The sequence below is a fragment of the Aphidius gifuensis genome, linkage group LG1 (genome assembly GCF_014905175.1).
Source record: "Aphidius gifuensis isolate YNYX2018 linkage group LG1, ASM1490517v1, whole genome shotgun sequence".
Classification (NCBI taxonomy): domain Eukaryota; kingdom Metazoa; phylum Arthropoda; class Insecta; order Hymenoptera; family Braconidae; genus Aphidius; species Aphidius gifuensis.
In genome coordinates this window covers 18,569,779-18,585,814 of record NC_057788.1, presented here as the reverse complement: position 1 = coordinate 18,585,814, position 16,036 = coordinate 18,569,779, and the positions used below count along the sequence as shown (strand labels likewise).

Sequence of the window (16,036 nt, the reverse complement as noted above, 5' to 3'; positions counted from 1 at the left end):
ATTATTTTATCTAAATGAAAAATATAGTTTGGTGAGGTAACTCTATTAATAATCATCTTAATGATATTGAATGATGAAGCATTTCAGAATATCAAAATAATAATAACATAATTATTATATTTGAATTATAGTCTTAGTTCATAAAAAGCTCACTTTGATGCTTATAAATAATAATATTATCAATAATAATGATAATAATAATATTAAATCATAATAAACTCCAATGTATTCAAAATAAAAATAACATTATTTATATGCATATTTACATTGATAAAAGTGAAAATACGATATTCATAATAATAATAATAAAATAATAAATTGAAAAATATTGAAATGATATTACATATATAGTAATTGTTATATTTAAATTATAGCTCCTGTTAAAAAGATAACTTTTATAATAATATTCATCGAATAATAATAGGAATAATGTTAATAATATTATTTAAATAGTAGAGAGAGTTTGGAAAACTTAATAATAAGTATTTAAAATATCATTGAATAATATTTTATTAATGTTAAGTGTCATTTACCGATGTCTCAACTCTTATAAAAATATTTTAAAACACTTGTGTTCTACATTCAAAAATATGTAAAAAACCATATGGGTTCCCATGCCTTATACTACAGTGACAGTAGATCTATATATTGTTCATGCTTTTTTGGGTGCGTGCGCATGAATTTAAAAGTCAGTTGCTGCTTTGCTTGCATGTCACATAGATATATTAGTATCCATTAGAACTTCTATGTCAGATGTAGAGTAGTATATAATATGACAATAATAAAATAAACAGTAAAGTCATTCAATAATAAAAAATTAATTAAATTTTCAAATACATGGTTATATGAAAGAATTTTCTTATGAAATAACAAGTGCAATTAATAAAGATATTCGAATCATAGGGTTGTTTATAATAACGGTTGTTCAATAATTTTCCGTTAATATCAATGTTTCAATAATAGGAGTTGTTTATAATCATAAGGGTTGTTTATGAAATAATGTTCGTATATACAAATACACAGAGTCTGATTTGAACATTAGCACTACAAACATGGCCGCCCTACACTAACGCATACTTGGCTTACATACATTCTCCATTCAAACTTCTGTTGGGACTTTTGCTGCCGCTGGAGCGCTATAGACATTTTACAGAACACGGTTGTACACTCACACATATTCGACTTTCTCTCTTTCTCTCTCTCTCTCTCTCTTTCTCTCGACACACATACTTGCCTCACACACATTCTCCATTCAAACTTTTGCTGGGACTTTTGCTTGCAGTCTGCTTGCACCTATGCGCGCGCACACATCACAGAATAATTCTTTAAAAAATAATATTATTATTCATATATATACATACGTACATATATAAATAATAATAACGATAAATAAATAATAAAAAAATAATAATTGTAAATATAAATAAATATAAATAATAATAATAAATAAATAAAATAATAGGGGCGGTTTTTTAAGGGTAGTTTTTTTGAGGGAAGTTTATCAGGGTAGTCGCGTATGGGCCCCGCGGAGTTTGTAGGTGCTCGAGAGAGGAACGCGAGCAAGCGGCACAGAGGGAAAGGGGGCAGGTAAAAAAACGACTCCCAAAACCGGTCTTTTCGTGGATCGTATACCATTTAACAGCACGCTGCCCGCTATCTCTCCCTATACTCTACTGATATATATTCCGTTCATATACAGGATAAACCGTAAGTCACGGACTGTAGGTATACTACGAGATTGTATGTGAAATTTTAAATAGTAAATGTTTTTAAATTTTGGGTCTACGACGGTTTGTGCCTGAGTTATTAACGTTTCAAGTTGACCAATCAGATTCGAGCGTCAAAAATTATTATCATCATGGCGTCTGAATCCACGTGTGTTTACGCGCGATGGATTGAATTGTTTTTGTTTTTTTAATTGATTCAAAATTCGAACGCAAAATGTAGCTACATCATAAGTTCGCTAGATGAATGTGCAGTTGCAAACTCCCACACACAGCACTCACACTAATCATAACAAAATAATCATTTTTAATTTAAAATCACATTTATATTTTTGATCACATAATGTGATTTATTTATTGATCACATTTTAATTTAAGAACACTTTTATATTTTTTCGATCACATTATCAAGAGACTTGGTAGAGTCTCAAGTCATTTTTTTCCAGCGTAAGACTTACAGAGTATAAATAGGTTGCATGGGTATGACGTCACGAAGTTTTAATTGCCCAATAACTTACTTGTTATTGAATATAAATAAAAACTAAAATTACTTTCCTTATTAATATCAATATTTCCCTATCCAATGAGCATAGTCTCGAATTTTTCCGATGTATAGTTAAATAGATATGATAATTCGTAAAAGCCAGGTACTAGATTTGTCTAAAAAATAAATCTTTAATCAAAATTGTCACATTCTGCATTTTTCTCTTTCTTGCGTTTACCGTGTCAATTTACTCTCGCCTTATATTGTACAACATATAAAAATGCATATACATATTCTCACATATGCATGTATAAACGCGCATGTGTATTAGCCGGGATAGTTCAGCGCGTATTTGTTTCTTTTAAGAAATTTTTTAGAATTTTATTCTTTTAAAAATTGAACAAAAGTAGTGAAATAACATCAAAACAAAAATTGTTAATTTTTATATACAAAAGTAACTTATTTTTTCCCTTTTAAATAAACAAAATATACGAAATAATAATATAAATAAAAAAAATTAGGTTATTCTTTTAAAATCACAAAATCACACTTACAAACTATCGTAAGATATAACCATCTCATTTTTTTTATTTATATTTTTATTTCACATATTTTGTTTATTTAAAAGGGAAAAAATGAGTTGCTTTTGTGTATAAAAATTAACAATTTTTGTTTTGATGTTATGTGATTATACTATCAATGTGATCAATAAATAAATCACATAATGTGTTAAAAAATACAGATGTGATTTTGAATTAGAAATGATTATATATATTGATCACATTGATAGTATAATCACATAATGTGATCAAAAAAATATAAAAGTGATATCAAGATCTTCAACTTAAATAAAAATTAAATAATCAAAAAAAAAAATCATTCAAAATTAAATGGAACTTTAAAAACTCAGTCGATAAAAAAGTGATACCAGTAATATATCCACGGAAAAATATTTTAAGTAACTTTTACTTATATTTTAGTACTTGAGGAATCCAATTATTTGGCAACTTCCATTTCTTAGAACAATTTTCCGATAGCTTTTTGTCGATTTAAAAAATTAAAAAGCTATGGGAAAAATGTTCTAAGGAATGGAAGTTGCCAAATGTTAATTTATAAAAAAATAATTTTTCCATAGAAATTATTATTTGGCCAATTCCATTCCTTAGAACATTTTTACTATAGCTTTTTAATTTTTTAAATATACAAAAAGCTATCGAAAAAATTATATAAGGAATGGAAGTTGCCAAATTATAATTGGATGCCTCAAGTACTAAAATATAAGTAAAAGTTACCGAAAATATTTTTCCGTGGATATATTACTGGTATCTCTTTCTTATCGACTGAGTTTTTAAAGTTCCATTTAATTTTGAATATTTTTTTTTTTTTTGATTATTTAATTTTTATTTAAGTTGAAGATCTTGATGATGCACTACCAGAACGTGTACTATTCATTAATTTTAAAATAAAATACAATTTTTCGATTCATATCAACACGTAATATGTTATTACGGGATACCAGTTATATACCAGTAATATCTAAGGACTTTTTTTATGGTGAAAATTATTATGGTCATTCGGCTGTCAGAAATGCTCAATTGTAATATTTATTTCCACCTCAAAAATAAAATCATTAAAAGAAATTAAATAAACATTATTATTAATAAATAATATTAACTGAATTAGAAAAAAAAAACCTGAATAAAGCTATTTTTGTTCTCTATAAATTCATCAAAATATTTTTTTTGACACTCTGTTTGTAAAAGACGCCATTACATACTAATTATAGTGCGTAAGGAGATACTCTTACGCACCATTTTTTAACGAGAAATCGTGCGTAAAAGTGTTTCCTTACGCACCATATTGGCGCAAAATGGCGTCTGTATTACAAACCTCGTGTCAAAAAGTATTGTATATAACTCGTACGTGGACTTTGAAAATGTCATACTCGTCACCAGGTCGTATTCGACTCGCCTTCGGATCGTTCTCAACTCCTGGTGACTCGTATTGACACTTTCAAAATCGTGCAACAATCACATACTTCAGGTACTAGTTATATAATATACTATTTATCGTTGTTTTTTTAATTTCTCTGACTTTGATTCTAGCCTGTGGAGGCGTAGCGTAATACATTAAATCGAAGTAATGTTCCGGAGTAATTCCGAAGTAGTTACTTCGGACACAGAATGAATTTTTCTACCTGGGATAGTAATCAATTAATTTCTGTAATCTACGTTACAATATTCAATATTATGAGCAGGTCAACAATCAATTAAATCAATCTCTACTTGAAGCATAGAATATTCGCAAGCATAATGCTATTTCATAAAAAATCTATAAATGACGATTGTCAAAATTTATCGAATATAAAAAAGACATAAATAAGTAAATGACACCAATAAAAAGACTGTAGCAATTGCTGATGCAAAAAATTTTATGAGACTACAATAAAAAAAATATTCATTTTTTAATGATAATATACTAAAAAACTGAAAAGCTGGAGAAGAATCTAATAGAAAAAAGTAAGACTTGATGAAAAATCTGTTAATTGGATACCTGTAAAATAAGATGAAATAAATTGTTAATAAATTGAATATTTAAAAAAAATGACATTGTTCCGTTTACGTAATGCAAAAAAATATCTTCGATTTTCACGTATGCTTCAAATTTCAAGAAAAGTCTAAACTTAATGCTCGTGCAGAAAAACAAACAATCACCTGATTAAACATTTTTATTGAATAAAAAAAAAAAAAAAAAAAAAAACACACACACACACACTCTGAATTTTTATTTTATGTCAATAATAAAAAAATGATTTTAGAATAAAGTTTATGCTCAAGTAGATAACAAAAATAATTTTTCGAAACAATATTTCTTTTTTCATTTATAATCAGTACATAACTATTATTATTATTATTATTATTTGTTCATCTTTATACGATGTACTTTTTTTTAATTTTTAAAAATTTTATAGACTTGTTGGTGTTTATGTAAAATATGCTTTTATATATATTTATTTTTTTAAGTTTTTATTTTTAATTCAAGAAAGTTTATTGTATGCTGTTTTAATAATGCTTTAATGATGCTGGAACAATATATTCGGGTATATCTTTTAAATGAGCTTGTAATTTAACAGTATGAAGTGCTGTATCTTGTCTTATTGATTGTAAATCACGTGGATTATCTTCAAAGTAACTTTCTAATTCATCACTTGTTAATACTTCTTGTTTTATTTCTTTCAAGTTTGCTTCATACGGAAGCCGGGTAGTGCCACCATGTACGTATGTACGTATGCATGTGCGTATGCATGTATACATGAACGTATTTGCACATGTGTGCCTACATGTTCATCTACATGTCCGTTTACATGTAATCGAACATGTAATTGAACATGTAATCGAACATGTAAATATTAAGCCACGTTTTTATTAATAAAATGTATACATATAGCTATAGCGGCGTGAGAGAGACTAAAGGGAGGCTATTTTAAAAATATTTAAATATATATTCGCAAAAAAATACAATGACAAGTCAGGTTCGTTTATTTTATTTTTTATACAATTACTTAATGTAAATTGCAATGAAATTTGTGTATTTTATTTTTCAAATATCGATATGTTTTCTAGTATATAGTATTATTTTTTTATCTAATGACATAAATTTAAATGTGAGGTGAGCAATGTCAACAAAATAATGAACTCAACATTTTATTTTTTCATTTCTTTTTTTATATAAATAACAAGTTATATCAAAATTCGTCTGATCCTTTTGAATATATTGAGAAAAAAAACTGAAATGTAATCTTTATGTAAATTTAAAATGTTATTAGATAAAAAAAAAAATACTATACCTATACTAAAAAAAATATCGATATTTGAAAAATAATATAACCAAATTTCATTGCAATTTACATTAATTAATTGAATAAAAAATAAAATTAAGGAACCTGACTTGCCATTGTATTTTTTTCAATTTTCTTGCGAATATACATGATATACATTTGAATACAGCCTCTTTTCGTCTCTCTCACTCTCTGCTATATATTATATTTATAAGAACGCTGTTTAATATTTACATGTTCGATTACATGTGCATACACGGAAAAAAATTTTTAGCTGCAGCAACGAGCTAGATAGCTGTCTCTCCTATCCACGGCTAACTAACCTTTGGATAGTTAGCAGAGGTTTGTTATTTTGGCAATCCACATTTGACAGGTTACTATTCTTGTGAAAACAGCGTGTCTACTCGTTACATTAGCTATACTTTGGATAGCTGTGGTAGCTATCCAAAGCCTGACAAGCTGGTATCGCTGTAGTAGCTATTTAGGATTGCGTATATGCATAACTATAAGTATATAGACATACGAAGTAAAAACAATATATTAATGTACATTTACTAATTTTTAAAATTATTATCTGATTAATTTTATACTTAATTTGATGCACCAAATAAACGCCAACTTGAATACAAAATCTTATGCTAAATTTTTAATAACTATATGCATTATTTTAGTTATAGTTAATAATAATTTGATGCATCTGTCAAAAAAGAGAGGTTATGAACACAACAGCTGTTAACATTGAGATTATGTCGAACCTGACAAGTTGGTTAGCCACGCTAGCTATCCAGTCGGCTGGAATAACTAACCGATTGTCTTTTTAATATAGCGGGCTTGATTATTAAATTAACTATCCTTTTTTAACTATCCAACGCCTCGTGACTGCAGCTAAAAATTTTTTTCCGTGTATGCATGTAAACGAACATATAAACGGACATGTAGACAAACATGTACAAATACGTACAAGTATACATGCATACGTACATGCATACGTGCATACGTACATGGTGGCACTACCCGGCTTCCGTAGCTTCACGTACAGCTATTCTCGTTGTTGCTCTTCAAGCATCTTTAGCACGATATCTAAACAAAAATAGAACAATTTTGAAATTAATTTAAATAAATATTTAAAAAGTAATAATAGCTTGCATGAATTTTTCAACTTCTTAGACTTTGAATTGATGTTTTAAATAAATTTGAACGTCCATAATATTTTTTCAATTCTTCTTCAACTTTTTCCATCAATGGTCCTTCTCTAATTGCAATTAAACTCAATGCTGTTCCTTCATTTTGTACCAGTATTAAATTGTGTTACAGCTCTGGATTTTGATGATGCTGGTAATTCTAAATTTAGTACACATGTTGGAACTCCAAATTGTTCCAAAAATAATTTTCATTTATAGCAACGATCAACAGCATCAACAAATATAATACTTTTATCTCTGGAAATAAATTAAATTCTATAAAATAAGCATCAGTTATTCATTTTTTATTAACAATTAATCACCTGATCGAATGTAATTTCAATATTGTATATAAAATAGCAGCTCTATCATTTTCTTTAGCTGATAATTGTGATTGTGGAGCAAGTGGTTCTTCATCAAGTTTTAATATTGCTGGATCATGTAGTACTAATTTTTGTAATGTCAAAACATCTTCAGATAATGTTGCTGATGCCAATGCAACTTGATAAACTTGTGGTAAATAATCAATAACTGTTTTAACTTATCCAAATAAAAACATCTGTAAATTGTAACAATAAAAGTTAAGCTTTTGTTATCAACACACTTTAATTGTGAGCAATAAAAATATAATTACCAAATCTGCTCCATCGATAACAAGTATTTCAAGTGTTTCTTTTAATTTTAAATTATTTGTTTTTAAATGTTGAAATACACGACCTGGTGTACCAACAATAATATCTGGTTTTTCAGCTAATAATCGTTTTTGTTTGCCCAATTCTTCTTTGGACTAACATCATAATATTTAATTGTCAGTTCAATAAATACTTCATATATTTGTTTCATAAAAAAAATAAAATAGATGCTTGTTTAACAACTGCATAGAGCATTGGAAGTATTCAACAATTCCCGACAAGTTTTTTGTTTTTTTTTTTATACTAATTAAAGTAATAAATATTTTCATCGCATTACTTTGTAGTTGTTTATTTAATATTCAATTATTATCTTAATTTTATTTGTAACTTTTTTTTTATAAAGCAACAACAACAAACAACAACAACAACTTGACATAACCTAAAAGCATATGTTTTATTTATTTTTTTCATTTTATTTTTTTTTTTATTTGCCGACGATAGCTGAATAGAAAAATTACACAGACACGTCAAATTACATTTGCGAGAGTGCCTTCAGAACCATCACATGGAAATACGGCTAAAAAAATGAAAACTGTCGTGGCACGCTCCTGCTGGATACACTATATTGGTGTTTCAATATTTTTTTCTCGCCAATTATTTTATAAAGTTTGTTAATCTGGGCATGCCCAGAAAAAAATTTTGAATTCATTGAAAATATTTATGGAACAAAGGCCATGGTTGTTGTTTCATCATTGCTTTTTGACATCATGAATCGCTGCATGCGTTGTTCATAGGTATAAATTTTATAGCATATAATATTCATAGTTTAGATCATTTACAATTAAAAAAAATAGTGAAATAATGCTTCAAAAAGGTAGTATTTCCAATTTTTCTGAAAAACAAAATTGTAAATGATCAAAACTATAAATATTATATGCTATAAAATTTAATACTCTATAAAATGAGACCAACGCGAACTTGAACGGTCGAAAATTAAAGCCTCCATGATCAAAATAGTGAAAGAAGTGTATTAACCCCATGTTAATCGAATGGAAAAAACAAATGACCCCTGAACCACCTCTAAATATTTTTCAATTGACTTCAAATTATTTCTGGGCATGATTTAGATTTGTATAAACTTGTATAAAGATGGGTGAAGAGAAAAAAAAATATCGAAAAAAAAAAACACCCTACTATATATATTATATGTATAGCTAAGAAAAAATAAAAAAATAAAAAAATTCTGCTGTACCATCAATGGTAAAATAACCAACACATAGCTTTCCATAAACGCACGAATATGCATTGAGAGAAAAATCCAGTAGAAGGGATAGGCGCGGGGTATGGTGCGACGTATCCTAAGAAATGTGGACATTTCAACCTGCAAATTTATTTTTTATTAAGATTTGTTACCTAGCTTTTATTGAGTTGTACATCTTTTTTAATATTTAGTAGAAAAAATCGAGAGCATGCTTATTGGAAAGAGAGGCATCAATATATGATGAACCTATTTTTTTTTTTTTTTACATTAATTATGGAGATAACACAGAAATTAAAAATCGTGACGTCACAGACCGCTGACTTAAAATACTTATATAGTCAGGTCTCGCGCTAGAGTTAAATTGAGGCGAGACTCTACCGAGTTTCTTGATACAAGTGTTGATGATGCACCAAGTTGTTACTATTAGAGTGTACATATGTTTAAAAAAACTGTTTCATCCAGTACAGAAGTAGTGTTTGAAAGCAATCAAATTTATCTGGTGTATACATACGTGAACTATTTGTTATGAACCATGATTTATATCACAATCATATGATTAGTATTGCTCCTGTTACTGTTCAGTTGTTCTAGTAGTCATTGAGAAACCAAATGAAACAAATTTAGTGTACTCAATCAAAATTTGTATTATAATTATTTATATTCTTCCGGCTTCAACATGTCACATGATGATTTTAGAAACGATATAAGAGCATTGTTTAACAACGTCGGAAGCGTGATGGATCTGAAAATGATATATAGGGGAAATATCAAGCATTTTCATCCTGATAAAAATTTTGATGATCCTTAAGTGACTGAGAAGACACAATATTCTTGAAATATTTATCGAAGATTAGAGCAATATTTCTCAAATAGTAATTATTATTTTTTTTTTTAATTACAACAAATTAATAACAATCAATAACAAATATTATAATATAAATGTTATATTGATTTTTATTATCAGTTAAAGAACAAAAACAGCAACAGCAACAACAACAACAACAACAACAACAACAACAACAACAACAACAACAACAACAACAACAACAACAACAACAACAACAACAACAGCAAAACCATGATTTGTATGATCCTTTTGAGTTTGATGTCGAAATTATTTATGATTCATTTCATCATTATCAACAACAACAATAAAAAAAATAACAATTTAATATTAGAATTAAATTAAAATTATTAGTTTTTAACGGTTATTTTCAATTTAATATTTTATTTCCAAGTTATGTTAATGAAAAAACAGGTCGTGTTCAATTGAAAAAAAAAAAAAATTGTTCTATTAATATAATCATGTTCTATTTATATAAATATTTATAAAAGAATATTATGCTGTTTTATTTATAATGTATTAATTAAACTTTTCTTCCAGATTGTCTTTTTATTTACCCTTGTAACGATGCGAAAATCAAACTCGTTTTTCCAGATATTTTTTGAGATTGATAATTAATAATGAATAGATGAACGAGTTAGTTGACTTGAAAGGGAACCGAAAATGACCGTTAATTTGAAATACAATAATGTAACTAGGAATCCTTTGATCGCTCTTCGATAAAATTACTGAAGAAGTTTCCCTTCCCTGTGCGTACAACAACACACACACCTTTTTTTTTATTGTTTCAATTTATCTCTCATTAATTGTAATGAATAATTATTTTGAACCGAATCCATAATGTTTTGATTAAAATAATTTACATTAAAAGAGAAGTATTGCTGACCTGTATATTTGTCTGATGTTCAATAAAATAATTCAATCTATTGTAGGCAAGGAAATAAACATTAAATAGGAAGAAACAAAAGATAAATATACAATTAAATTAATGAATTAATTATAATTGACTACCTTCATTGCGTTACTTTCGTTGAACCCATCTTTTGTTTTTTTTTTTCTAACTACCCATTTTAAATAAAGTTCACTTCATCAAAATTTCTATACATGCAATGTTAAACTGTTTGAAAAGTTCATCTGTTTAGAACTAATTATCTCTAAAACTAGATCGGACATAATTACAAAATTAGGATCGTTGGATGCAGAGAAATTTTAAGATTTATCTATCAAAATATTTAAAAATCGTTTAGGAAACTAATCGACGGAGTTACTCTCTTAATTAATATCGAAGAATAAATATTATTTGCCTATTTTTTTTTTTTCGTATATTAATTTTTCTTTAAATCTATAATTTTGTTCCTCCCCTTGTGACTGAACGGAAAATATATGGATAAATAATCATCCTGTGCATTGATTGTTCGGTGGCTGAGCAGGCTAAAGCATGCACGGAAAAAAATTTTTAGCTGTAGCCACGAGGCATTGGATAGTTGAAAAAGGATAGTTAATACAAGAAATAAGATTGTTGATTTAATAATCAAGCCCGTTATACTAAAAAAGACAATCGGTTAGTTATTTCAGCCGGCTGGATAGCTAGCGTGGCTAACCAGCTCGTCAGGTTCGACATAATCTCAATGTCAACAGCTGTTGTATTCATAACCTCTCTTTATTAACTGATGCACCAAATTACTATTAACAATGAATAAAATAATCCATTTAGTTATTAAAAATTTAGCATAAGATTTTCTACTCAAGTTGGCGTTTATTTGGTGCATCAAATTTAGTATGAAGTTAATCAGTTTAATAATTTTAAAACTAATAAATGTACATTAATATATTGTTTTTACTTCGTATGTGTGTATACTTATAGTTATGCATATACGCAATTCTAAATAGCTACTACAGTGATACCAGCTTCAGGCTTTGGATAGCTACCACAGCTATCCAAAGTATAGCTAATGTAACGAGTAGGCGCGCTGTTTTCTCAAGAATAGTAACCTGGATTGCCAAAATAACAATTATCTGCTAACTATCCAAAGGTTAGTTAGCCGTGGATAGGAGGGACAACTATCTAGCTCGTTGCTGCAGCTAAAAATTTTTTACAGTGTGCGGTTCGATAAACATAATTGTGTAACGCGTTAATCATAAGTTTGAACCAGTATAGATGCGAGCACTTTAATTATTTGATTTATATCCTTTATCTTTCTTTATATTTCTCTCTATCAGTAAGTTAGCTTTATCAGTAATAATCAGCAATTAAATTAATTATAAAAAAAAAGGAAAAAAAAACCTTACCTGACAAATAATTTTTTTTTATTGACTTTTGATAATGTTTCATGAAAAATGAATCCAAAACCTTGATCGAGTCTTGATCTCTTTTTGCATTACGTTTTTATCAGTTTTCGATAGAATTGCCTGATCAACTTTTGATCCTATTCTGAAGTGAATTTCTTAATTATGCGATATTTTAATTATGCGATAAAGAGTGGCTTACGTGCTCAGTCTTGCAGACACTGTTCCTCATTTCAGATTACTTCTTGTTATATTTTTCCTTTTCAAAATCGACTCGAAGTCTAATGGTAACGCGTTATACAATACGATTTAATACAGAGATCAACTATACAAGGTTCAAAACTTAGCGCGATAGCCAAATTTGCCTTTATGTAATTTGTGTTGATGAAAATTTATATTTATTTTCGTTTATTTTCAAATCGATTGACTCGAAGATTGCTTATAAAAAATTTCTGTTATCTTTCAAATATTTGTTGCATAAAAAATATTACGGAGGCTACACTGAAAAAAAAGTTCTACCAGATAGATCTTTTGTTCTAGGAAATTTTTAGTGTTGAAAGAAGAAAAAAAAGTTTTTGTTATGAATAGAAAACTTCTTGTTAAAAGAGAAAAAAATTCTTGAAACATGACTGATTCAGATTTGAAATGAAACTTAATTAGTTTTTTAAAAAGGAAAATTTATCTTGTAATGACAAAAAAACTTCTTGAAATAAATGCTAACAAGGCCTTGAATTGAGACGCATACTTCTTCGAAAAAATCTTTTTGTTTTCACTTCAAAAACAACCCCGATTAGCAAAAAAACGTCATGAAATAACGTCTTCAATACATTGGAGCCAAATTGACATAATTGTTATAGACAAGAATAAAAATGTGTGTGTCAACGTCAAAAAAATAGACATAACAGTCTACGAATTGCTCTTCCAATGCGTTCTAGTGACTACACAATTCAACACATAAAACGTGATTACATCGTTTCAAAAATGTCTATGCATTAATATTTGAGATACATTTTAAAAAAACGTTTAAGATACACATAATTGTAAGAAGACGGTGCATTACTGTATATTATTAATGTTTAGTTAAACATACATAATTTATAGAACTTTTTATTCACAATAACATTTAATAGATTTTATCGAAATCGCTATGTATTTCTATTCGTATAACAAATAATAAGTAGAATTTAAAAACGAATTTGGTCAACGGAGAGACATCACACTCATAACAACTTTTTTCAGAAAACATGTTCAACTGAACGTGGTTAAGATGATACTGCGCTGGACTGCAGATAATGGGTCAACGTCTGTGCACAGGTTCGAGTCCACACATAAACATCAATTTTCAACGCAAAATTCACCATTTTTCGAATCAAATGTAAATTTCAGTTCAAAAAAAATAATTGGATTTAATATTTTTTTTTGTCCGTAATTTTTTTTTAAATTATTTAAAAACTCGAGTGACTTTCATAACGTTTTACAAATACTATAATTTAATGCATTCAGAAAATATCTTGGAAACATTTTTATCATACGTTTTATTAACATTTTTATTTATTTGTTAACTTATTTATTTATTAACGTTTTATTAAGATATTTATTTATATTTTTAGAAGCAGATCAGAATATATTTTAGATGCACTCTCAATACACACCGTAAAACGTATCTAGAAGATATCTGGAACGTTGCGAGACGTTTCATTGACTAAAGTCCAGTTTAAATGCTTTAGTAAGCAATTAAAATACGATTCAAATACATATCTAAAGTTCTTGGAAACGAGACGTTTCATTGACTAAAGTCCAGTTTAAATGCTTTAGTAAGCAATTAAAATACGATTCAAATACATATCTAAAGTTCTTGGAAACGTATTAAAAGCGTTTTAAAAACCAATTTTTGCTGATCAGGACAGTTCTAAATTTTAGAACAAGGCTTCTTGGAAATAATCCAAAATAACTTGAATCTAACGACTTTCCTACCGCCCGTGAAGGAAGAAACAACATGGCTAGGCATTAGGCCAAGCCTAGCAAAATGTTGCCAAGTCTTGGCTGCCAGTCTTGGTCAGTGCTTGCACCAGGCTTGGGGATTAACACCAATTTAAGCTTGGCTATCAATACTGGGCCAAGCATTTATATAATTGATAATTTATTTGACTGAAAAAACTACACCCTAAATACTTGACATCACCAGGACTCGAACACGGTATCTTCCAGCTGAAACTCCAGCGCCTTACTTACTTAACCATAGCAGCAACAATTAGAGACGAGGAAAATTTGTTCTACTTGAATTTACATTATAATCATGGCAATCCAAGAATTAATCGACACTCGGCCAATGTATAAATTTCATTTGTTTCATTAACCCTGGAATATATTTGAATAATTTCTAAATAAAAATTTTTTTTTCGGGAATTTTCGTTATGTAACAAAGAAATGAGTAGCTGTTATACAGTATACAATTCAATAAAAAATTTTGGAAATTAAATACATAACAGTGGCTCTTGATATATATTCACATATGTCGAAAGAATAAAAAATAATCAATCTTGGTGACCCAAAGAACAATTGACACTCGGCCGACGGATGGCAAGTCAAGTTCACCAATCTTTAATGTGCCAACTCTTGGCTCATTCGTATATTCCCAGTCTTGGCCGCCCAATAATTAACCAAGACTTGGCCAATGAACGGTCGTTCAATGGCTGGCCAGCCCTTAATCATCCTTGGCTTAATCATCTGTTTCGAGTCTTGGCCACCCAATAATTTACCAAGACTCGGTCAATAAATGGCTTGATAAGATCTGGCCACCTCTTCTTCAACCAATGGTCGGCCAAGAATTGGAATACAAGCCTTGGAAAGCGAATAACCAGCCATGAGTCAGCCAAGCTTTGGCCCATGGATGGCGCACGATTGGCTGCCAAGCATTGGGTGCCATTATTGGGACAAGACTTGGCTGTGTTGTGAGTCTTGGCAATTCTTACACGGGCGAGCCACGAGCGCATGTACGTGACGGGACAAAAATTTCGGTTCCTAAAGCATGACATTTAAGAAAAAAGATTAAGTCATATTCGAATTAAAAAACTAACGTTCTATTGAACCTGTAATATTTATTAATACAAACAAAACATAAATTTACAATTGATGTCCCTGGAAGCCTCAATTTTAGATGAGCTGTTTATTTTTTTATCATAGCTTTAATAATCAAAAGAAGTGAAATATAAAAAAAAATAGCAAAATTTTAAAGTATAAAGTTGAATAATTTGCTGGATGAAAAAAAAAAAAAAAAAAAAAAATTAGGCACTTTTTATTATAATATTATTAACATGTATCGCAAGCGTTATCGTTATTAATTAATATTTGATGTATTTATGAAATATTTTCAATAAAAGTGCCATTGGAGTATATTATTAAAACATTAACCAGGTGCAACAATTAAATCAATGTCAAGTGTCATTGTATAAGGTGTAAACATATTGTTCCAACTATTGAAACATCAACAACAGCATGTACAACATTAAAATGGTCAAAACTTAATTGCAAATATTATCAAATCAAATACAATCGATAAATAATTTAGTGAACTTAAAGCAACGTTTGGTATACATATCAGTAATGCCATCAGTTGATAAAAAATTAAGATAAGTTATAATTTGTCGAAAAACATGAATGAGAAAGTAATGAATATTTACACACATACGGAGCCAAAATAATGGTCAAATTGTATCAATTGATTCGATAATCATTGAATAACACCATTAGCACCAATACAATTTGGAACAAAAAAAGCTTGAATCC

General features: G+C 28.5%; 1 protein-coding gene and 1 pseudogene across 2 annotated transcripts in view; both read right to left on the bottom strand.

Annotated features, from left to right (window-relative positions):
* Window positions 1-16,036, bottom strand: part of LOC122850405 (low-density lipoprotein receptor-related protein 4) — a 70,254-nt gene that overhangs the window by 33,180 nt on the left and 21,038 nt on the right. The window lies entirely within an intron of this gene.
* LOC122850439 lies at window positions 6,665-8,206 on the bottom strand (annotated as a pseudogene).